This window comes from Felis catus, chromosome B1, assembly GCF_018350175.1.
Source record: "Felis catus isolate Fca126 chromosome B1, F.catus_Fca126_mat1.0, whole genome shotgun sequence".
NCBI classification, from domain to species: domain Eukaryota; kingdom Metazoa; phylum Chordata; class Mammalia; order Carnivora; family Felidae; genus Felis; species Felis catus.
The window spans coordinates 34,183,349-34,209,248 of record NC_058371.1 but is presented as its reverse complement, the minus strand read 5'-3'; the positions used below and the strand labels follow the sequence as shown (position 1 = coordinate 34,209,248).

The following is a 25,900-nucleotide window of genomic DNA, read 5'->3' as shown; positions in this document are numbered from 1 at the left end:
ACTTTTAAAAAACTCTCCTTACTTTATTTTTTTCCCAGTTTTATTGAGAAATAATTGATACACATCACTACATACGTTTAAGGCATGCAGCATGGCGGTTTCATTTACACCATGTGATATGACCACCAGAAAAAGGTTCAGCTAACATCTGTATTCAGACTTAGATACAAGAAGAAGAAAAGAAAAGAGGAAACAATGCCTGTGATAGGAACTCTTAGGATTTGCTCTCTTGACACTGGGATGTGAGAGGCATTCCAAGTCGATCTCTGTCTTTAATCTCCTGTGTTTAACCTGTGGCCAGGGGCGTCCTTCTCAGAGCCCAGTGTCCCCAGCCCCCTGTAGCACTCCCCAGGGCCATGCAAACCTCAGATCCCTGTATCTTTGAGCCACAGAGAATTCCACCAGCAGGCAATGGTCCCTGAAGCTGCCTCCACTCTCTGTGCAGAGTCTGCCCTCAGACATGGTGGTTCCTCCCCCAATGCTATCTCCTCATCAGGGTCACCAACATGGCGCCTCACCAGGGTTCTGTCTAGATTCTAGAACAAACAACACTTGTGGTCTATTGGGCAGGTCACACTCTGCAAGTTCACCATGGCTCTGGTCCCCTGGAAGACTGCCTGCCACCAGTGAAACCTTGTGTCCAGTCAGTCCCGGTGCTCTTCAAAATCTGTCACCACGTAGCCTACAGTGCAGCCTCCCCAGTCCCGTCTACCTGCTTCCTACTCTTGTCACCTCAAGCTCACTGTTCCACCACTCTCCCCACTGCCATAGACAGCACCACACCAGCAACAAGTTCCTCTCCATTTTTAGTCTCTTCACAGAATCTTTTCCGACACTTTTCAACTTCACTTAACTTGACCACATTTTTAAACTTATGACCCCTCTTTGCAATATTATGTAATTCTTTCGAGCCTTTTTTGGGGTTCAGTATTTATTTCATTATTTTTGAGTGGTATGTGATAAAGAAGGGCTTTCAAGTGAAATGTTTTGCTTGTGTCAGTACACTATTGAAGTTCATATTATAACTTTCGTTGAAGTATAACTTAAACATGTAATGTCTATTTTTGAGAGAGAGAGAGAGAGCAAGCACATGTGCATGAGTGGGGGAGGGGCAGAGAGGGAGACAGAGAATCCGAAGCAGGCTCCACGCTGACAGCAGAGAGCCTGATGTGGGGCTCGAACTCACGAACCAGGAGATCTTGACCCGAGCCGAAGTTGGATGCCTACCTCACTGAACCACCCAGGCGCCCCTGAAGAACAACTTTTATACTGGGTTCTCAAACCAAACAAGGGAAAAATTAAAATTGGCATCTGTGATGACGATTATTTATAATTACATATACATATGGAAATGTTTTATCATACGTACATTTTAAGTTTTCCCACTGAAAGAATGAAGCACACCCTTTATTTTACTCTAAGTCAAAACACACATATTTTAGAAACGAAACTGAGATTTAGTCATACACGACTTCATCGAGAAAGCACCCTATGGCTTGCTGTTTGGGATTACTTCATTTTGCGTTTTAACGGAAACCTGGAACTTTTCCGAAGGAGGCCATCTTCTCACAGCTCTCTTGACTAGAGAGAGCAGCTCTTCTCGCCTCACAGGGCATGACTATGCCACCAAGAGTTTCTCCCCTCCCCTTCGCCAATTTGGCCATGGTTATCGTCTGACTTTCAGGGCATTCTGCTTTGTTACTCGAGAGTATTGTAATCCGATTCAGTCCTGTGTCACCTGACTGTGGAGGAGACCGTTGTGTCCCACAGGTCTGAAGATACTAGCCTAGGCCAACACTCTGCATCACCTCCAAAAGCGCAAACTTCAATAACCAACAACTCTCTATGCCTTTAGCCCTTCCTCTTGTCCCCAGTACTCAGCTCGGACCTCACTATGATCTCCATTCTGTCATTTCCTTCCTTTTCTTCCGTCCACAAGACTCCTTCAGGGCTTGATTTCATCCCCATACTAGCCGAGACCTCCAATCCATCATTAACTCTTACTTTCCCCAACCACTCGCAACACTTGATTAGTAATAACAAAAGGTAACATTTACTTGGCATGTTCCAGGCATGTGGTATGTTATTAGCCACTTGACCTATATATAACACATTTAATTCTAAAAAAGGTTCTATGGTACCCTCTTGCACTGTTGGTGGGAATGCAAATTGGTGCAGCCGCTCTGGAAAGCAGTGTGGAGGTTCCTCAGAAAATTAAAAATAGACCTACCCTATGACCCAGCAAGAGCACTGCTAGGAATTTATCCAAGGGATACAGGAGTACTGATGCATAGGGCCACTTGTACCCCAATGTTCATAGCAGCACTCTCAACAATAGCCAAAATATGGAAAGAGACTAAATGTCCATCAACTGATGAATGGATAAAGAAATTGTGGTTTATATACACAATGGAATACTATGTGGCAATGAGAAAAAATGAAATATGGCCTTTTGTAGCAACGTGGATGGAACTGGAGAGTGTGATGCTAAGTGAAATAAGCCATACAGAGAAAGACAGATACCATATGGTTTCACTCTTACGTGGATCCTGAGAAACTTAACAGGAACCCATGGGGGAGGGGAAGGAAAAAAAAAAAAAGAGGTTAGAGTGCGAGAGAGCCAAAGCATAAGAGACTGTTAAAAACTGAGAACAAACTGAGGGTTGATGGGGGGTGGGAGGGAGGAGAGGGTGGGTGATGGGTATTGAGGAGGGCACCTTTTGGGATGAGCACTGGGTGTTGTATGGAAACCAATTTGTCAATAAATTTCATATATAAAAAAAAATTTTTAAAAAAAGGTTCTATGGTTAGATACTCTATTATGTCTAATTCACAGATGAAGATGAAGGAAACTATGACCAAGAAAGTTTAGATACCTTGCCTCAGGCGATGTGGCTGGAAAGGGTTGCACTGAGTTTCTGTCCAGCTCCAGAACCCATACTGTTTTAAATCATTGTACTGGTACCTCAGTAGTCTCTTCTTTCTTGTCTTGAATTTGCCCATGGGATCATTTTTGTTTATCTGCTTTTCTATTCTTTTGTCAGGACTTCTGAGAGCTGCTGAAGAAAAATCACCACCCCTAGGTGGACTGATGCCATGACAAATCATGGTTTCCAGAATCACCTGGACTTCCTTTGAACCCAGTTTCCCTGCATCAGAGAAAACTCTTTCCCTTCCTGCAGTGGCTATTCTAAAGTTTCGACGGAATCCTCACATCCTTTATCTTCCTCACATCTCATCTGCTTTTAGCAAATGTCCTCACTATGAAAATCATGACTATCAGGTATAAACCACCTTTATTTCCAGCCCACACACTGACAAGGTCTTTATACATGCAACTGCTTCAGTCTCTTTTCCTGCAGTCCAAGAAGATGATGCCTCCATTGAAGACTTTTTTAAAAAGTTTTTTTAATGTTTATTTATTTTGGAGACAGAGAGAGAGAGAGAATGTGTGTGTGTGTGTGTGTGTGTGTGTGTGTGTGAGTGGGGGATGGGAAGGGGCGGGGAGAAAGAGAGGGAGACACAGAATCTGAAGCCAGCTCTAGGCTCTGAGCTGTCAGCCCAGAGCCAGACGCGGGGCTCCAACTCATGAACTGTGAGATCATGACCTGAGACGAAGTCTGATACTTAACCCGCTGAGCCACCCCGGCGCTCATGATTAATCCTTTATGTCTGGACTCTGTGTCTCGCACTCTGCCACCTAGTCCAAGATAAAGATCATATTGCACGTTTCTTGCTCTTTCTTCTGTACTTTCTATCTCTTTATCTTCTCTGCCTCCTTCACCTCACTCGGGTCCATATCCTCCATTAGCAGGATTGAGATATGGATTAGCTCTGGTCCTAGCATGAAGCAGGCAGGACCCTTGAAGAGAGTTTCATAAAGAGAGTATTTGCAAAGCTATGAGTAGGCTGCGGGGAAACTACAAGCCCAGTAGACATGCAGGGCTGACAGGCAAAGAAATTGAACAATTACTGGAGCCCAGGAAAAGAGTTATGTGGATGAGACCAACTTAAAGAGGAGTTGGCTAATCACAGAGTTGGTTTTCATTGACCATAGGAAGATTTCTGAGAAATAACTACCCCAACCTTATTCTCCTTTCTCCAGTTTCCTGCCAGACCCTCCCATTGGCTAAACACAACCAAGACCCAGAGGACAAAAGGTTCCTTGTTATAATTATAGCCATAGAGACCAACCTCCTAAGGCATAGAACAGGGTGGAGAAGGATAGAAAGTGGATCTAGATGGGGCAAATAGAAGATAGAAATGTGTGTGGAACATCTTTTTCTGGAGCATGGTTAGTCTAATTTTCATTCGAATGCTAATTTTTTTTTTAATTTTTTTTTCAACGTTTTTTATTTATTTTTGGGACAGAGAGAGACAGAGCATGAACGGGGGAGGGGCAGAGAGAGAGGGAGACACAGAATCGGAAACAGGCTCCAGGCTCTGAGCCATTAGCCCAGAGCCCGACGCGGGGCTCGAACTCACGGACCGTGAGATCGTGACCTGGCTGAAGTCGGACGCTTAACCGACTGCGCCACCCAGGCGCCCCTCAAATGCTAATTTTTTTTTTCAACGTTTATTTATTTTTGGGACAGAGAGAGAGAGACAGAGCATGAACGGGCGAGGGGCAGAGAGAGAGGGAGACACAGAATCAGAAACAGGCTCCAGGCTCTGAGCCATCAGCCCATAGCCCGACGCGGGGCTCGAACTCATGGACCGTGATATCGTGACCTGGCTGAAGTCGGATGCTTAACCGACTGCGCCACCCAGGCGCTCCTCGAATGCTAATTTTAAAGAAGAAATGTCCTTTTCAAATTTCAAATCATCACTAGTTTGTTTCTAGACAACAGAATACATTTCAGAAAACATTATTGGGAAAAGGTCCCAATTTCTACAGTTCTTTCTTCCATTATCCCAAGTGTCCATTTACTATGTGTCTTGAATGTAGTAGGTACAAAATACATGATTGATCGAATTTGTTTTGGGGTTACTACGTGCCATTCTCTATTTGCTTGTGCTTCTGTTGCCTAGTAATTTTCAAAGGCTTCATTCCATAAAAAACAAAGGTGAGAGAAAAAGCAAAAACAAAAATTCTCCAATATTTTGCCCAAGTAGCATCATGTAAGAAACCAAACCAAAACAAAACATGGCGTGATGTTACACACATCGTAGAGAAAGACTAATTTTAAGGGAAGAGGTAGGTTTCCCCTCTATGCCTGGCTTTGGCTAGGCCATGGTGCAGCATGGCCAAACTATAGAGGGCCAGGGCAGGCCAAAAGGCCAAAGGTCCTTTCAGAATTGGCTGCCCCCGCACCTGCACAAACACCCTTTAAGAAAGGGTGTGGTTACATTTGGTGGTCAGCCCCCAAGCTCTTTCATGAGGGTTTTCTCTTGCTTTTCCCCATTTATCCAGCACATATCTTGGCTAGCACATTCCTGAAATTGATATATCTGTGGCTTTCCTGGGAGGGTGATGCTGAAGAGAGTGGGGGGTTGGCTTCCTGGGGTTGATCAAAGAGTGTCCTGATTTTCTCGGAAGCACTGAAGCCCCAAGTCTCCCTTGGGTCCGTCTGAAGGTTTGCACAGCTGTCTTATGTTCGGGGTAGGGTGTATCATCACCAATTATTTTGTCATCATTATGTCCTGAAATGGTAAAATTTTGCCACATGGGCGTAGAAAGGAAATATGGAAACACACGGATGGTCGTGGACTGGGGAGAGGATGACACGAAAACCCCAGCTCTCTCTTGAAATCAGGCAGATCCTTAAGAAAACTCCCTTGTCTTCTGAGGAAGTGTGAATCATTTTTGTTTACTTTTCAACCTCTATTTTCCCATCCAACTTTTGGCTTCCCTTTCTAATTCTTTATAAAAATTATAAAATTCTTTATAAAAACGCTTCCTGCCATCTGGCATAAAATAGGACAGGTACGTGTCTGGTCACCATCCTTTGATGCCTGGACGTCTGTTTGAGTCTATCGGCTAAGTTTTCCAACGACCAGGCAATCCTCCAGAAGTGTCTCACTATTATAAGAAGTTATACCTGCACTTTGGTCCTATACCACCAGGTGAGCAATGGAAAAGAAACCAGGTTAAATGCACACTGATTAGCAAATGGAAAAAGGCAGGAGTATTTTCCTTGATAGTATCACTCATTTCCGTAACATTAAAACCTCGATATTGTATATACATTTGGATTAAAAGAAGACCATTGTCAAATGGGGCTTTTATTCCTTATTACTTTGCAGTCGTCTTCCCTAAGTTTAATCTCTCCACGAATATTTACTGAGGGCCTTTTAAGTGCCAGGTATTGTTTTAGATTCTGAGAGTACCACAGGGAACAGCGTGAATTCACTGAGCTTGTGTGTGAGTGAGGCAAAGGTGCGTGTGGTAGAGGGACCTGGTAGAGATTGAAGTCTCTGAAGAAGAGGGAAGCAGTGTGAAGGGAGCCCTGCAGTTAGCGCAGTCCAAGATGGCCTCTCCGAAGAGGAAGCTTCTAGTGGAGATCTGAGTGTTGTGAGGGAGTGAACCAAGAGGTCACATCAGGAAAGAACACTGCACAAAGTAAACTCCACGATCTGTGAGTGAATGCATATGTCTAACCCAGGGAGTGCGAGTGACAAAGAAGGCGCATATCCAGACAACATACGTTGTATTTATCTGTGATGGTTCATTGCATGTGTCAACCTGACTGGTCAGCGGGTGCCCAGTTTCCATAGTATTTCCTGGTGTGTCTGAGGGTATTTCTAGATGAGATTAGCATTTGAATGGGTGGATTCAGCAAACTAGATCGCCCTTCCCAAAGTGGGTACACGCCATCCAATCCACTGGGGGCCTAAATAGAACAAAATGCACAAGAAGGAGGAATTGTTCCCTTTACTTCCTACCTCACTGTTGAGTTTGGATATCTTACCTTCCCCAGTCTCTGGACTGAGGGTTACACCATTGACTGCCCTGGTTCTCAGACCTTTGGACTCAGACTGAAGTATACTCCCAGCTGTCTTGGGTCTCTAGCTTGCAGAAGGCAGATCCTGGGACTTATTAGTTTCCATAATTGCATGAACTAATAAATCTCCTATACATTGATATATGGATAATAAATCTCATATGCATTTATTTATGTGCACTTAATACTTATGTATTAATAAGTACATATTAAATGCACATATATAAATGCATATATAAATGTTCTCTTTCTCTGGAAAACCCTACCCTGACTAATAGTTTGTGTATCTCTCAATTTCTCAACATATCTATCTATCTATCTATCTATCATCTGTCTATCATCTATCAGATATATCTATGTATTTATCACCTATATATCTCTATATTCTATTTATTATTTATCTCTCTACTTATCTACCATTTATCAATCTATCAGAAGTATACTATTATATGATTATTGTTCAAGTTGCTGTGTATTTGAGTTTCTGGTGACCTATGTGGCCATTCAACCATATGATGGTGCATGTATATTTCTAGGGTTTATTAGATCATTCTCAGGAATGATTGCTAGATCATTCTCAGACTCAGGAATGATCTGAGTGAAGCAGGACAAAGGGGCTGAGAAGCTTCAGCAATCAAGGAATAGGATAGCATGAATCTCTGAGCCTAAGCTGGAGTGGTTTGAACGGCTACAGTGGTCAAGTTCAATGAGTTGGTTGTGCTCACAGCTTTCTTGGAAGCAGACTATGCTTTACACAGTGGCATTGGCCTTGCTAGTCAGGACTGCAAGTTCTTCAATGGGCCCTATACTTGTGTGATCTGTGTTGGCTCTGAGAGATGCACTCAACATAAACGTGGGGAGGTGAGGGCATATCTGTAGGCGTAGTAAACCAGTTTGACAGGAACAGAGGTTTTGAAGAGAAGAAAGGTGAGAGCAAGCATTTGGAATGTAGGTTAAATTGTGGAGGACCAGAAACACAGTGCTGTGAGCAAGTCTTTACAGATGAGTAAGCTTTAGTTACCTCATCTCTAAAATGGGGATAATAATACACATCTCATGGGGTGAGAACGGGATGATATAACGCATATAAAATGTCTAGCATTACATTGTACACATATTAAGTGCTTAATATAGAGTAACTGCTACTCTGATAATGAAAGTGGTGTTTAAGGATGATTAATGTGGCCACAGTGTGTGGGATTAGGTGGAAGAGGGAAATAGTGGAATAGGGATCCCAGTTACAAGGTTGCTTTAACAGTCTAGGCATAAATACAGTACTAATGAGGCTGGGAAAGCAGGGGCCCAGGAGAAATCACCTACAGGGAGAGTTAAGAGGCCTTGGAGACTGCCTGGGAACATGCCACCAAGGAGATGGGGAGGTTGGAGACAACTGGGTTTTGGCCTGGGTGGCTCCGGTGCCATGGAACTTGTTTTGGCTAAGGCTGTTAAGCGACCATTCTGCTAGAAGGGGCGGGTTGTGCGGGAGCCCATAGATAGAACCAGGGGAAGGGGGAGGAGGACAGGGAGGGCCAAGTAAAAGTTGAAGGATAGAAACAGACTAGTTCAGAGGAGAACTGTCCAATAACAAGTCCTGCTGGTCAGTGGGGGGAATCATGCCCAGGACCAGCTGCCCAGTGGCCTGTGGTGACTAGAGCAGAGAGTCTAGGATTAAACCAGACTCCTTCCTCCCTCTCTTCCTTTCTTCTTTCCCACCTTCCTTTCCTTTTTCCTTCTCTTCTCTCCTTCTGTCCTTCTTTCCTTCCTCAGTTAAAGAGTGGGCTAGGTTCTGTGCCTAGTACTGGGCATATAAAGTTAAATAAATTAGATCCTTGCTCTTGGGAAGTTCACTCTCCAACGTGAGTTAGAAAAAACGCTAGTACGAATTTGAGGAGCAGGTCCAGTAAATGGGTCTGGTTATGTGGAATAGGGAGAGAAGGAATTACCCAATGAAGTAGAAGTCTTTTCTTCCAGAAGATATGGGAAGGATTAGATAAGAAGATTTAGGTGCATTTATTTATTTATTATCTATAGGTGATGCAAGGTCTTTTCATCTATGGGGAATATGAAAGGATTTTCATCCATGGGTGACATGAGTGGCTTTTCTTCCAGACTTGTTCCTGAAGGTGAGAAGCATGTGGCCTGTGAGGATAGGAGGTGAATTTTGATTTTCATTTGAAGGATGTCAAAATGATCCATCTCAAGATCATAATGCGTCGCAGAATTTTGTACTTTACTTTTCTTCCTGAAATAATAGCTCTAACTCATTCGTTCTCCTATGATGAACCGTTAGGTCCGTCATTCTCCACATATAATCTGTGGACTTGCGCAGCAGCAGCATTTGGGAATAGGTTAGGAATGCTTATTCTCAGGTCCCACCCCAGACCCACTGAAATAGAAGTGGGAGAGATGGAGACTAGCCATCTGTGTTTTCCAAGTCATCCAAGTGATTCTGAGACCAGCTAAAGCTTGAGATCTGCTGCTTTAGGTTCCCAGCACGGACCCTTGCATTTAGTGGGTAGCCAATAGCATCCACTTGAATCACATGCGTAATGTCTGATGCTTTTCCCCACATCTACGCCAGAGGTGGTAACGGACTCCCAGGGTGAAATGAGGTATAAGGTTCTCTTAGAAGGTGGGAGAAGCACAGATTTCTTCTCCCTTTCTTGCCTGGCCTGATCTTCTTTTCGTAGATGTTCTATTAAACTTGCGATTCTGTGTGAGCTTCAGGTTCGAGTTTGGGGCTAGCTGCACCCTCTGCGTTTTTAAGCTACAGAATAACACAAGAGTAAGAAAGGAAGAATCGTGGGGCGGCTGTCCCTTCTCCAGTCTCCAGGTTTTGTATGGAATCAGAGAGAGGGGCCTTCTTGCTTGGGTTAGCCTCACCTCCTGGCCGCATCACAGTATTTGAGCTTGTTGATCGATGCAGCCTTTAAAAAAAAAAAAACGTTTTATTTATTTTTGAGAGACAGAGAGAGAGAGAAACAGAGTGCAAGCAGGGGAGGGGCAGAGAGAGAGAGGGAGACACAGAGTCCCAAGCAGGCTCCAGCCTCTGAGCTGTCAGCACAGAGCTGGATGCAGATCTTGAACCCACAAACTGCAAGATCGTGACCTGAGCTGAAGTCAGACGCTCACCCGACTGAGCCACCCAAGGGCCCCGATGCCACCTCTTTATAACTTCCTCTCTTAGCTTCTGGCCGGACCTCTGCTCGCTATCGTTTACAACCTTCTTTTCCTGTCCCGGACTCTCCCTCTGTCCTCCCTGTTTTGGTTATTTCAAACACTTCCCTGGCTCAGACTATTATTTCTAAAGGAATTTCTCCCAAATGCCTCTCTTGAGCCCAGGCCTTCAGCAGAGCACCAAGCCTCTCTCTCTAACTGCAATCTCCACTCCTGCGGGTGCCTTAAACTTCACCTGCCTGAACTGAACTCCTCAGTTTCTTCCATCAGTGGACACTTCAGCCCAACTTCTCCATGTCTGTTCAGGGTGCCATCATCCTCCAACACGTGCTGGAAATGCTAGCCTCATCTGTAGTGCACAGGATCCAGGCAAAAACCGGATTAAATATCCTTGCTGGGATTTTCCGGGGAGGGGCTAGGGTGGGGAGGGGGTCTCGCTCTCTCAGTTTTGCCCCTGTGTTTGCTCACTTCATTTATTCAGCCTTTCCCCACCCCTCCCGGAGGCTACTGCAATTGTCTTTCCTTCTGCGCGAGAGACAGGAGACTGCAAGAAATTGCCCCAAGCTTTTTCTTTCTCATTTTCAAACCCCCAACTCATTATTAAATATGCGGGGAAAATCATCTTGTTCTGCCGTTGTATAATAAAGTTCCGTGTGGCAGCTTGTTCGGCGTGGGCTTGGGAGCATAAACAAATGGAGGTCATTTTGCCTTCTGGGGGGTTATTTTTAACATCCAAGATTTTTCCGTTCCTGCTCATTTCCCCTGCTTCTTGCTTCAGAAGCTCCTCACAGCTAAATCCATTGATAGCTTCCACCAAAACATAAATCGCAGAAAAGAATGCATAATTTATTCATAGGACCTTCCATCAAAACATAGGTGAGAATGTATTAGACACATTCTAATACACGTTATCACCTGGCTTTGCACACCGCATGGAAACAGCAAATTAGATTTCTGGAAGGAGAGAGACTGCTGATAATGCCAGGATTTGCTGACATTAAGAGTGACCTTTCAGAAGGAGCAAGGGAAAGAAAGGGCAAGAATCAATATTTTAGAAAGTATTTTACATTCATTGTTCTGTTAATCTTGACAACAACTCTTATTTAACAGACGAGGAAACTGAGACTCAGTGATGTTTAATAGCTCACCCAAGGTCATATGTCTGCAAGAACGAGGGATTCTGCCTTGAGTATTTTGGACCCCCAAAGCCAATTTCCTCTTTATTATGCCAGCATCTTCCAAAAGGATTCCATGGGACACGAGTTCAGTAGAATAAGTATTCTCTGTAAAAGGTCAATCAAATTACAGAGCAGTCTCAACACGGCTCTTTGTAGTGGACTCTTCTCTCTCCCCTGACCCCTGGGGACCATCGACCTCTTCTCTGGTCCTATGGGTGTGCCTTTTCCCTATGTCATAGAAATGGGATCATGCGGTATGCAGCATTAGCAAAATGCATTTGAAATTCACCATGTTGTGTGCAACAGTTTTTCTTTTTACTGCTAAATGGGATTCCATTGTACGGTTGTACATGGAACACATTTAGGGTGTTTCTCACTTTTAGCAATCGTGAATAAAGCTGCTATGAACAATTGTGTACAGGTTTTAGGGGGTAAATATAACTTTTCACTTATTTTGGGTGGGATTGCTAGAGAGTGGAGAAAAGCCTGGAAGTAATTGCTAATGTCTTTACATCGTTAGCTCCCGGAGATTCTGTGTTTTTTTGTTAGCCTACTCTTGACCTTAATATTGACAACTTTGAATTCATCTTAAATATGTCAGGCTGGATCTGCAACAGGGACATAGGATACAGTTCTCTCTCTTCTTGCCAATTCCATTCAGGTGCCTGTCTTTCTTTAGATTTCTGGTTAGCTGGTTACCCTAAAACCTCAGCTCTCTGATGCACTCTTGAAAAGTTGTGAATTTGCAGGGTTATGTACATATGGAAAATTTCTTCAAATGCAGTTTTCTCTTCTGTAAACATGGAAGGCTAATCTTCATGGACTCCAAGTTCTTATGTATTTTTAAGATCATCTGCATGTATGTCCTATAAAGAGAGGTTTTCCATCCTCTAGCACTGTGGCTGATTTCATCCTACAGTAAGGTTCCTTACATCGAACAAATATTAGTTTTAAATTAGTCTCCTCTGTGTGCGTGTGTGTGTGTGTATGCTTGTGTGTGTGTGTGTGTGAGAGAGAGAGACACACAGAGAGAGAGAGAGAGAGAGAGAGAGAGAGAACGATGGTATATGGAAGGTAACATTTTCTTGTCTTCTCACAAAAAAGAAAATACTTTTGGATGCCCATTCATTAAACCATACCTTCTTCACTCTCTTATCTCTGCTGTCATCATAAATCAACTTCCTGATCACTATTGTGTGTTCACTGGGGCCTTGGAATCGTCCAGTATCCTAGTCTCTGAGAATCACTGGAGATAAGTCACCAAAATGGTGCCTCGAGAAGTACATCATTTCATACTTGACCTCAAGTCTCAGGTCTCTCCTCAGAATCCTTTTTTGTGCCCCTATCCTGCTCATTCTTGGATTAAGCTCAGAGAATGTTCCAAAAATATTATCCCCCCTCTTTAAAATGAGTCCAAAAGTTCATTCAGCTGACGATCTCATTGCCTGTTGAGTAGAGAGACCCCATCTAGTGGGATTTGTGACTATTTCTTCCCATTCTCCTTGGTGTATTTTCAGATATTTGTCCTAATGTTCTCTTTTTGTTCTGGTTGGAAGCATGTTTCTCTTCCAATCTAAGGTTGATGTCTCAAAATCCAGAGATTTCCACCTAAAATTTTGAATCAGCTGTCAATTTTGACCAAAAAACCCCCCGAAACCTGATGAGATTTTGATTGGGAATTATGGAATCTATAAAGTCACATTAATTATTGCATTAATAATTATTGACGTATCTGTTTGAAGACTATTTTTTCTGGTATTATAATAGTCATTTCAACTTTCTTTTGATTATTTATTGGCATCCTTTTTCTCTCCTTTTACTTTTAATCTAGTTGCATTTTTACATTTAACGTGAGATTCTTTCAGATGACAAAAAGTTGGATTATCCTTTTTTATTTGGTCTGAAAAATTACTGTGTTAAAATTGGAGGGTTTAGGAGTTTATATTAATGCAATTATTGATAGGATTTGCTTTATATTTACCATCTTACTTTTGTTCTATTTGTTTCATCTGTTCTTAGTCCCATTTTCCTAACTTCCTACCTTCTTTTGAACTAATTTGGCATTTTATTTCATCTTGGGTATTGCCTTCTTAGTGTTACTCCTTGTTTTATTTTATTTTGTTAAATTTTTTTTTAGTTTATTTATGTATTTTGAGAGAGAGAGAGAGAGAGAGAAAGAGAGAGAGTGAGCAGGGGAGGGGCAGGGAGAGAGAGAATCCCAAGCAGGCCTCACACTGCCAGTGCAGAGCCTGATGCAGGGTTCGAACCCATGAGCCGTGAGATCCTAATCTGAGCTGAAATCAAGATTTGGATGCTTAACTGACTGAGCTACCCAGGTGCCCCACTTCTTGTTTTATTTTCTGAGTGATTTTTTAGGGGTTGCAATATTAATCCTTAATTTACCCAAATCTATGATTTCATGTGTAATTTAAGACCCTTTCTACATTTATTTCTATTTCTTTCATTCTGTCCTTGGGCTTGTACAAGGTTTAAATCAAGATTTATTCCTGGGCTCAGGGCCATTGCCACTACACCAGCTGGGAAGATATACTATGATGAATGTCAGGGATACTAAGACATAGGCTCCATCACCCAAGTGCTTACTTGAAACTATGGAACATATTTAAATGGAAAGTAATTATAATAGGGCAAAGAAGTACATGTGGTAAAAGTCTAATGACCAGAATAGATACCAAGTACAAAATAAACTGAGGGGGAGATCAGCATGGATTGAAGTGTCCAAGAAAAATCCCAGAAAGAGGAAAGGAACCCAAAAGAAGGATTTGCCAAAAGAAAAGAAGAATTTTATTAGTTGAACAAGAATGAGCAAGATGGCGACTCTGGGATTTTGTAGAAGTAGTTGGGTGAAAAAATAGCTTCACTAGAGGGAGGAATTCAAGCTGCCAACTATAGAATATGAATTTGGAGAGCTTGGCATTTTGTAAAGCTAAGCGCAGTATTTCTTGCAGAACGTTATCTCATTATTTGACAAATTGCATGTCTGTAGCTTTGTCCCTTCGTGCTATTCCATCCCACCCTTTCAGGGAACAGTACTTTGCTAGACAGCTTTCCAAAAGCAGCTTTACTTTCATAAACCTTGTGTCTCATAACTTTGTTAATGAGTTACTGAAGTGAGGAAAGTAAGAGGCATAGAATGTAAGTGATGGAGAAAGTAATAACAAGTCTAGCAGAGAATATCACTTTTAGTCGTGAGAAAAATCTGCTTGACAAGGAAGGACATATATTTCTTCGTGTCGTTCTCTCTTCCCTCAGTCCCTCCGCTTTACTACATGTTAGATTTGCCTCTCTTTTCAACGTATCTCTAAGTCATCTCTCATGTCACAACTTGCACTGCTTCTCAAGCCTTGATGAATGCTTCAGTGACCTACCCAGTGACATCATCTCAGAGTTGTTGCCTGAAACCAGATGTGGAGGCGGTCTATCACCTCTTTGCTGGGATCATCTCGGTGGCCGTGCCGGCATTCCCCTCTTTCCTCACTGTTTCACGGAACTGACCATCCAAGAATCCTGCATTATTGTCCTTATGCCACATGAGTATGCTGATTATCCCAAAGATTAGGTCCAAAGTCAGTGGTGAGTAAAGCCAGGAATTCAACCTAGGTTTGTCTGATTCTAAAGCTCGAGTTGTTTCAGCCATCACAAACAGCCTATCAAGCATCCTCTGTTTAACAATTCATTTTGCAGGGGTGCCTGGGTGGCTCAGTCGGTTAAGCTTCCAACTCCTGATTTGGGCTCAGATCATGATCTCATGGGGGAGAAAGCACAAAGCCTGCTTGGGATTGTCTCTCTCTCTCTCTCTCTCTCTCTCTGCCTCCCTTAAAAATAAACTTTAAAAAATAATTCATTTTGCAGAGTCTACACTGGACGCCCGCAGTGCCTATGTCTAAAAAGCCTATTATTGATATGTTCACAAATGTCTTTCTGAATGTCTTAATTTCTTTTGTACTGCTTTCATTTTCTTTTTATTTCTTTCCTTGCATTCCAAGTTCAATGTCCAATCTGTGATTCGGAGCCTCTGTGTCAGTTGGTGATCACTCTAGCAAACATTAATTATATTTTAAAAGTGCCTTTTAAGTGTTTGTATCACCACGTTCCATGGGAGGTCATGAGATAATAATAAGGATTTGGCACTTAAGTAGCTTAACGTTCTTAGAAGTGTTGACATTTGGCAAATCTAATTTGAGCCTTTTTTTGAGGGGAGGGAGATGTGAGGTGCATGACGGTACAGGTTGCTAATTTATTTTAAGCATAGGTACACAGAAACATCACCCCACCAATAAATTCCCAATAGTATTTGCTCTCAGGTTACGCCATATATGTGTTCTTTTCCAAGCAAGCTACGGCTGCTTGCTTTAATTATAGTCCACATTTTGTCACCCTAGGTCTTATTCCATTCTTAAAACTTGTAACTTCTTGGAGATCCATGGTTTCTAACTTCTTGGGGATCCATTTTGTCTTGCTATGTTTCGAATTTTTATCTTGCCTCCATCAAATGAACAGATACTGTTGGCTTTTGTAGGCAGGGTTGCAAGCTTGACTTTATCCCATCAGGGAGGAATGTTGATCAGTTTTAATCAATCATAGGTAATTTTGTTGTCCTTGACAGTAAATGATTTAAGCATTAGCATTAAATATAATTTTAGCTAATGAGACACGAGGGGAGGTCTTTGAAGGATTTTTGGCAAGCTTTTCCTCATTGGTAAATATTCATACTGAAGCAACTTTCTTTTTCTTCTATCCTCAATATTTTGGTGACTTCTGTGATGCCTGGAACTGCAGCAGCCATGTTGTGATGATGAGGGACAAGCATAAGATGGAAAGGAAACAGATCGAAGACGTAATGCCGAAAGCTGGGAAGAACTGGTGTCTTTAAGAACATTTTTGAGCCACTGCGTAACAAATTCCAAGGCTGAACTTTAATACTTATATGAGATAATAATAATAGCAGGGGTGAAATCTGCTGGTGTTTAAAAGCTACCACACTTTGAGAAGTGGCCAGTTTTTTTCTTTTTTCTTTTTCCTTTTCCACAGCAGCACTTGTCAGAGATTGAAAAACAATAGATCAGTGAGGAGGGTCATTAAGTAGGAAGAGGTGGGGAATTATTTCCTAACAATCAGGATTGAATATCAGCAATCTTGTTGTTGCTGTTCTCACTACACTGAGCGCCTGATGTATGCATTACTATTGAATGTGAACTAATTATTCTGGCCTTTATGTCCACGAGTATAGAAATTTCCAGAAGGAAAACATGGTGATAAAGTGTTCTGCTAACCTCAAAGTCTTCCACAACATGTATTAGACTCCTAGCCCGATCAACTCTGCTATATCTGCTTCTTCAAAGGAGCTTCTTGCAAGTGAAAGGGCGGGCCTACGCCAGCCGACTCCATCTTGTTCTGTGTCCTTCACCTTGACCACACCTCCTCCCCTCGAGTAAACCCTCCCTCACCTGCCGGACCCTTCCCCAGGACCCCTCCCCAGCCAATCGGCTGAGGCCATAGCCATTACCTCACCAACTGCCCCCAAGCCCCAATAAAACCTTTGTCCTTTTGAAACTCACTCTCTTTCCCTGGTATCTCACCGCTGCGTCGGTGCAGGTAGGGGATTGAGCTCGAGCTAGCTCGAATAAAGGCTCTTTGCTTTTGCATCGGACTCGGCTCCCTAGTGGTCTTTGGGGATCACGAATTCTGGGCATAACACAAGAGGCACAATTAAAAAGTTAGTTATTTAAACCTTTGTGACAGAATTCCACATTTACGTCGAAGTTGTTTTGGAGAGAAGAAACAAGAATGGCGTATAAAAGGCTCACTGACATACAGAATTTTTAAGAAACAAATGAACTGATCAGCCAAATGCCATAAGCATGTAAGTGACTAGTATTAAGTAATAATAATAGCTAAACAAATAACTAGAACCATGAATAGATGTGCTTTATTTCTTTCACAGGGGCCATACTAGCCAATATTCTTGTTCTCTAGTATTGTCTTCAGGATCTAACTTTTCTAAGAACCGTAGGTCTGTATCTTCTTCCTTTTCTTGTGAAATAATCTGATAAAAATATAAAATCATCTCAATGGAAGTCAGAGGACCTGGGTTCCGGACTCAGGGCCATCACCGACTGATTGCATAATTATAGACATGTTAGGTAAGTTCGCTTTATTCATTTTCCAAGTGACATCATCCCAGCGAAATGGAGCTGATTTGGGGATAAGCACAGTATCCTCTGGTAGTAATGAATCACCGAGAATTGACTATAAACTCAAACTTGTCTGGCCAACCATATTGGGCAAATCTAGCACTATTTTCTCACCATAGGTTGTTAAAGGCCCTTAACCTTCAGTGCTAATAAGACACAGGCATAGCGGATCAAGATATGGTCTGGATCCCCGGACCCTGGATCTCTTTATCCCATATGGACAGGTGACACTGTACTTGTTATTCCTACACCTCCACCAGCTGTGTTTATTGGCTTCGTTGTATATCTGCTTATTATGGGTATTCATGCCAGAAACTGTTGAGATGGCTGCAAGATACTGAGCAAATGCAAAAATGCCATTAACGGATCTGCTCTCGATGTCGAGTTATAGAGCTGAGTACACGCGGCATGTCATTTCTAGGTTAAATGCTGACTTTGAACATGGCAGCAGATCCAAGCTGCCTGTCCTGCTTGTCCATGGTTGATTTATAACCTATTGTCAAGTGATAACTTGATGAGATTAAATTATGCTTTCTAGAGACATAAGCCTGCATTGCCACACCTGAGAAATTTTTATGTCATACTTGTATTCTGGACACCTCACATAAAAATCAAACCTGCTTGTACTGGGCTTTTATTATTTATTGGCAAGGCCTCCATTGGTTCTCTTCACATAGCTCACAAACAAGGGTTTTCATGTCAAGTTCAGACCAGCACAATAGGATGTGTGTTTTAAAGGGTAATGCAAAACCTGCTTTACTTATGACGAAAGGGAGGACTTAGAAAGCCGAGGAGGAGAGCACAGAATGAAGGGCGGAGGAAAGGCAGAACAGATAAAACTATGAGGAAAATTTGTTCTACAGAAAGTGATAGGGAGGAATTGTCTTTTTAAGAATTAGCAGATAATGATGCCCTATACGTTTTCCCCTTACTTATTCTGGTCCTGCTGTTAGGTTTATGAGGCCAGATAAGTCTATGTGCTGAATTCAAGTATCTCAAGGTCAAGGAAACACGAAGATGTGGAGATTCTTAAGCTTCAGAAGGCAGGGTTTTTGTCTTTGTTGTTGTTACATTTGCACCTGTGGTGGCACCTGTGTTTGAGGCTCTATTCCTGGATATGCAGTTGTCACCCAGAAAAACCATAAGGATAAAGTGAGGTGATGGGGTGGAGAGAGAGATTGTTCTTACTAATGTTGTTCAGGCCAATTAGCATGACAGTTTGAATGAACAGAGCTTTGTAGAGAGGATATTATTGGAGGTGTCTTCATTGAGCCACAGAATGACAGAGCAGGAGTGTGGGCTGTCTTTCTCCTTTTATAGACAGAAAAATTGGGGGCTTTTGGTCTGTCTTCATCTTTTTAGAGACAGAAAAACTGGAGTTAAAAAAGAGGAGATGATGTGCTTAAGATCACACAAAAAAATCGGTGTCAGAGTCACTAGGATATTGGAGAGATCAAATACCAACACGTGTGGATATGTCGGTTTTGGAGTTGAACTCTTGGAGCTAAAACCATGGTTCTGTCACCCACAAGCTATATGTCCGTGAATAAATTGCCTAATCTCCTGGGAATCATCCTCCTGATATATAACATGGAGTAGAGTACCTACTCTATGAGTTTGCTTTATCTACTAGGTAAGGTGATTATATATTATGACGTATGTACAGTTATCCATACATGTGAAGTAAATAAATGTATGCTTAGGCAATACCTAGTAGGTGCTCAGTAGATGCTAGCTACTATTCGTTATTATTATAGCAATTAGCACTTTATATTTATTCAAATGGGGATAACAGTAAAGATGATTCAATGTTATAAAGACCACGTGACATTATTTCTGACTGTAAGAAGTTTATGGTCTAATTCAGAAGTCAAGGAATGATGCCTGAATATCTAAACAGCAAGGAAACGTAGTGATATAAGCTGGCTTGCAAGTTGAGGCAAATAGGGGCCTTTGGGATGATGGAGCTATATAAGTGAAGGTGGCCTTTCAGGGAGCTTTCTTTCAAATACTAGGAATAGCTAGTAATTGAGTATAAGCATTGGAGTGAAGGTATCACAGAACACCCCAAACAAATATGAAGTTTCACAGGGAAAAAGGCTCCAATTTCTGCTGGCCAGAAGGTAGCTTATGTTGGTGCAAGTCAAATGACACTGTTTTTGTTCGCTATACTTATTTTCTCATTTTTTCCTCTAACCTCAGAAGAAGGGGTCAGAATTGGCAGCTGGTGTGTGAGGGATAAAAATGAGGAAGAAAGAAGGGTTACCCGCAATCTTTTTCCCAAAGGCAGATGCCTTGTCTTCAATAAGGCTTAGCTTAGGAAGAATGTGGGGATAAGTCTTACTTTTGGTCAATGTAGGTAATGAGGCTGGATAATTTTAATTACCAAACTGAGAGAGTGTTTGTGACTCAGACTGATGATAAGCCTTTTTCCTACCATAAAGCATCTGGGGGAACTAACTGAATCTCCTTCCAATGGCAGAAAAACCCCTAGCACTTAAAAAATTTTTTTAAACATTTATTTATTATTGAGAGACAGAGAGACAGAGCGTGAACAGGGGAGGGGCAGAGAGAGAGGGAGACCCAGGATCGGAAGCAGGCTCCAGGCTCCGAGCTGTCAGCACAGAGCCCAACGCGGGGCTCGAACCCACAAACTGCAAGATCATGACCCGAGCCAAAGTCAGTCACTCAGCCGAGCCACCCAGGCGCCCCTGAAAAACCCCTAGCATTACCGGACACCATTAAAAGGACAGTGGCATACAAAAATAAAGTTACTTTATGATTATCTTCATAAGTCTTCTGTGTTTGAAAAGTCATTTAACATTGGCCCAGGTTTGCTATCAACTGCCAAATTATCCCATCCAATTTTGTCTGTGGAAGCCCTCATGGTAAAATGGCATTTATTCTTTGAAACCATTTTTAGAACAAAGAGAGGGCAACATTACCCACGTACTTATCTACCTGTATTCATTCATAGGTATATATTTGTATACGCACAGCACAATCATCTAGATTTTCCTGTAGTCACTTCTGCAGTGGCCATTTACAGTATACGGTATGTGTCAGGTCGGCACTTTGGGTGGAAGAAACAGTACAGAAAGAATATCTGCTTTAACTGGGCAAGCAGTGTAATAAGACAGAAAATTTGACAGTTGAAAGAAAAGCGAACTAGATATTGAACTTCTGGAGTGGCAGAGTAAAGAAAGACATTGGTGAACTTCCTCTTCCTCGAAAACAATACGATTATTGGAAAAATAACTAAGATCAATGAACTAAAATCAAGTGCAAAAATCTGGTAATATTCCAAGGCATAGAACAAACTGAAGATCATCTCTGCAAGAGAAACTCTTGAAACTCAGTAAGAAAGTGGGGTCTGTGACATTTTAACCTGGAGCTATTTTCTTTCCTTCTCCCTCCCTAGTTCAGTGGTATGGTAGTCAAAAGCTGACAGCACTGCAGATAATGGAAAGATCTGACTGCTTTTTGAGATTTGTTAAAAGTATTATTCCCAGACTACAGTCACGATTTTGTCCAAACATGAAATCCTGTGGGACATCTCTATTCTCACTTTAGTGACTTTCATTTCACGAGGACAGTGTGTGTGTGTGTGTGTGTGTGTGTGTGTGGAGAGACTTACCCCAGGTGGTTACCAACACTGCTGGTAAAATGTCAGTTGTCTAAGGGTGTGGATTTCAGCTGGCCAAGCAAGATACTGGGGGAGGAGTTTAAAGGGAAATTCTGGAAGATGGAACAATCATAGCAAACTCAGATATGTTGTTGGGGATCTAAATGGCTGCCCATGTGCAAATGCCCAGGAGGGAACTGGGAAAAGGAGAAGGCACAGTTGTTTACCTCTGGCTAAACTTGAGGTCTTGAACAATTAGAGAGTAAAAGCTAAGACTGTTTCATAAGTGGCCTGAAGTTTTAAGGCTTTTCTTTTCTCACAGGTCCCCTTTGCAAAGGGTGGAAGTTTTAAAGGCAAACTAATGAAATTTTTTGACTAACTATATGCTGATGACTCAATTATACTGAAACAGATATGGCTTTTAGGAAGTCAGACATAAAAATAAAAACAATTCAATAAAAGCCAGCAAAGAATTCAGAGGCCACACACTTCAGGGAATACAGGAAGTTGCGAAATTATCAGCAACAAGAAAAACAAGAGTAACAAGAAAACTTGGGGGTGGGTGGGTGGAGGAAACTGATTTCACAGATGTTACAATATATTATTTAGAAAGTTGAATTTAAAACAATAAATTAAGTCTTTTTCTAGTAACTCCCTCAGGAAACCAGATGTTGGACCTACTAGACAAAGATTATGGATCAGCTTTTTTTTTTTTTTTAACATTTTTTTAAAGTGTATTTATTTTTGAGACAGAGAGAGATAGAGCATGAATGGGGGAGGGGCAGAGAGAGGGAGACACAGAATCGGAAACAGGCTCCAGGCTCTGAGCTGTCAGCACAGAGCCCGACGCGGGGCTCAAACTCATGGACCATGAGATCATGACCTGAGCCGAAGTCGGCCGCTCAACCGACTGAGCCACCCAGGCGCCCCTGAATCAGCTTTTTAAAATAAACTGAAAGGACTATAAGAAACTATGTCTAAAGAATTAAAGGAAATGGTTACAATAGTGTCTCATTAAATAGCAAACACTATTAGAGAGTTAGTATTAAAAAAAGCCAGAGAGAAATCCTGGAGTTGAAAACTACAATAACAGAAGACTCAAAAATCCTATTCAAAGACATAAATTGGTTGCAAGTAAAAGGATGGAAAACAATATGCCACGTAAATCGCACTCAAAAAAGAGTGGAGTGCTTATACTAATACTATTCAAAATAGACTTTAAGACAAACAGTGTTATTGGAGACAAATAACATTTTAGGATGAGTGTGAATCCTTCAGGAAGATGTAATGATTATAGACACGCACCCCTTGGCTCCCCCCATAAGCATCCAACTTCAGCTCAGGTCACGATCTCGTGGTCCTCAAGTTCGAGCCCCGCGTCGGGCTCTGAGCTGACAGCTCAGAGCCTGGAGCCTGCTTCCGATTCTGTGTCTCCCTCTCTCTGCCCCTCCCCCATTCATGCTCTGTCTCTCTCTGTCTCAAAAATAAATAAACGTTAAAAAAAAAAAGAAAATGTTTCCCTGTCATGGCAGAATTCACATTCTTTTCAAGTGTACACAGAACATTTTCCAGGATAGATCCTCTTCTAGACCATAGAACATGCCTCAAACAACTGGAAATCATACAAAATATATTTTCCAACCAAACAGAATTAAAGTAGAAATAACAGGAAAACATTTGGGAAGTTTAAAACTATGTGGAAATTCAACGACAGTCTTCTAAGTAACTAATGGATCAAAGAAGAAATCACAGTGGAAATATCAAAAAACACTTTGAGAAATATGAAAACAAAATACTGAAGCAAACACAATACTGAAGCAACATACTGAAGCAAATACTGAAGCAAAATACTGAAGAGCTAAAGCCGGGTTTAGAAAAATGTGTAGTTGCTAACAAATATATTTAAAAAGATCTCAAAACAAAAACTAAACCATTCATCTTAAGAAATTAGGACAATGAAACAAAACAACTAACTCAAAGGAAGCAGAGAGAAACAATAAAATGCAGAGCAGAAATGAATGAGATAGAACATAGAAAAATAATAAAGAAAATCAATGAAACCAAAAGTTGGTTCTGTGTAAAGGTCAATAAAATGGACAAACTTCTAAGTAGACTGAATGAGAAAAAAGAAGAGATTGAAGTTATTAAATCAGAAATAAAAGAGAAGACATTACTACTGACCTTTCAAAAAAAAGGCTATAATGGCTGTGTGCCAACAAATTGAAATAATTTACATAAAATAGATAAATTTCTAAAATGACACAAACTACTGAAAGTGACTCAAGAATAAATAAAAATCTGAATGGATCTATAGCACGCAAAATTCATGTAGTAATTAAAAACACTTCCAACAAAGAAAAGACCAGGCTTCAAATGGCATAAATTGTGACTTTTACCAACCATTTAAAGAAAAATTAGTACCAGTCCTTTATAAACAAACATCCTCCCACCCCCCGACTCAAAAAAAAAAAAAAGATAAAAAGAGGAGGCATTACATTTTTTTTTTTAATGTTTATTTACTTTTGAGAAAGAGAGAGAGCACATGTGGGAGAGGAGGAGAGAGAGAGACACACACACAGAATCTAAAGCGGGCTCCAGGCTCAGAGCTGTCAGTACAGAGACCAACGTGGGGCCCAAACCCATGAACTGTGAGATCCTGACCTGAGCCTAAGTAGGACGCTTAACCGACTGAGTCACCCAGGCCCTCTGAGGAGGTAATACTTCTCAACTCATTCTAAAAAACCAGTATTACTTTTTACTAAAACCAAAGAAATCACAATGAAACTATATACCAATATCCATAATGAATGTCAATGCAAAAATCCTAAACAAAACCCTAGCAAGCCAAATGATTATACACCATGACCAAGTAGTATTTATTGTAGAAGTGCAGGAAAGTTTCAACATTTGAAAACCAATCTGTGTAGTAAACTGAATTCATAGAAAAAAGGACAAAAAAAAAATACATGGTCAACTTTGTAAATGAAGAAAGAGCATTTGATAAAATCCAAAACTCTTTCATTAAAAACAACAACAACGACAACAACCAACCAAACAAACGAAAAAACAACCAACACTCAAAAAAACAGGAATAGAAGAAGTTCTTCAACCTGACAGATATCTACAAAAGACCCACAGTTAACATACTTAATGGTGAAAAAATGGACTACCTTTCTTCTAAGATCAAGAGCAAAACACAGGAGAAGCCTAGAGGGAGAAGGTTCAAGATGGTGGTATAGGAAGATCCTGAGCCCACCTCCTCCTCCAGATACAACGAATCTCCAACTACATATAGAATTCCCTCTGAAGGGGCCCTAGACATAAATGCAAAAATTCTCATATATAGCCAAGATATAGAAGCAACCTAAATGTCCATTGATAGATGAACAGATAAAGGAGATGTATTTTGTGTATACAGTGGAATATTAGTAAGCTATGAAAATGAATGAAATGTTGCCAATTGCAACAACATGGATGGGCTTACAGAGTATTACGCTAAATGAAATAAGTTAGAGAGAGACAGAGAAACGGCATGTGACTCCACTTATTGCGGAATCTAAAAGACAAACACAAAGCAAAACAAGCCAGAAACAGACTCGTAGATAGGGAGAAAAAGATGATGGTGCCAGAGGGGAGGGGGATGGAGGGATGGATGAAATAGGTAACAGCCAAGATAGAATGAGGAGATACAGACTTCCAGTTCCAAATAAATAAGATATGGGGATGTAATATACTGGATGGAGAATACAGCTAATAATAATTGTTACAATTTTGGGGCGCCTGGGTGGCTCAGTCGGTTGAGCATCTGACTTCGGCTCAGGTCATGATCTCATAGTCTGTGAGTTCGAGCCCCACATCAGGCTCCATGCTGACTGCTCAGAGCCTGAAGCCTGTTTCAGATTCTGTGTCTCCCTATCTCTCTCTGACCCTCCCCCATTCATGTTCTGTCTCTCTCTGTCTCAAAAATAAATAAACGTTAATAAAAAAAATAAAAAAATAATTGTTACAATTTTAACAATAGATGATAACTAGACTTACTGTGTTGACCATTTTGTAATGTATATAAATATCGAATCACTGTTTTGTACACCTGAAGCGAATCAATATAGTATGTCACTTACTCTTCAATAATAATAATAATAACTAAAAAAAAAGAGACAGACAAAGTCAAAGATGCTACTCTTGCCTCTATTACACCATGTACTGGATGTTTTGAACAGGGCAATTAGATAAGAAACCAAATAAAAAGCATTCAATTTGGAAGGGAAGGACTATGATTTTCATTGGCAAATGATTCTGTATGTAAGTTCATAATAGAAATTCGTAAGAAATCCACTAAAATGTTTGAACAAACTAGTTCAGCAATGTGGTAGGATACGTGATTAATATACAATTAACTGGGTTTCTACACACAGTAGAAGGAGGAACAATTAAAAAATGAAATTAGAGGCACTTGGGTGGCTCAGTTGGTAGAGTGAATGACTCTGATTTCAGCTCAGGTCATGATATCGAACCCCGTGTTGGGCTCCTTGCTGGGCATTGATCCTGCTTGAGATTCTCTCTTCTCCCTCTGCCCTCTTTTCCTGCTTGCTTTCTCCCTCTCTCTCTCTATATCTGAAATTTTAAAAAAAGAAATAAAAAATAATCCCATTTACAGTAGCATCAAAAAGAGGAGAATATTTAGGATTTTTTGAATTTATTTATTTTTGAGAGAGAGAGAGAGAGAGAAGGCACAAGTGAGCAAGGGAGATAGAGAGAGAG

At 41.3% G+C, this 25,900-nt stretch overlaps 1 long non-coding RNA gene across 2 annotated transcripts in view; it reads left to right on the top strand.

The window, feature by feature from the left end:
• LOC109498805 overlaps positions 1 to 16,790 on the top strand; it is a 49,389-nt gene extending 32,599 nt beyond the window's left edge. For both annotated transcript variants that reach the window (XR_006596462.1, XR_002741474.2), the window contains 2 exons: positions 3,045 to 3,283; positions 16,100 to 16,790. This is a non-coding gene — a long non-coding RNA (uncharacterized LOC109498805). The remainder of the gene's footprint in view (positions 1 to 3,044; positions 3,284 to 16,099) is intronic.
• The last annotated feature ends 9,110 nt before the right edge of the window (positions 16,791 to 25,900 follow it).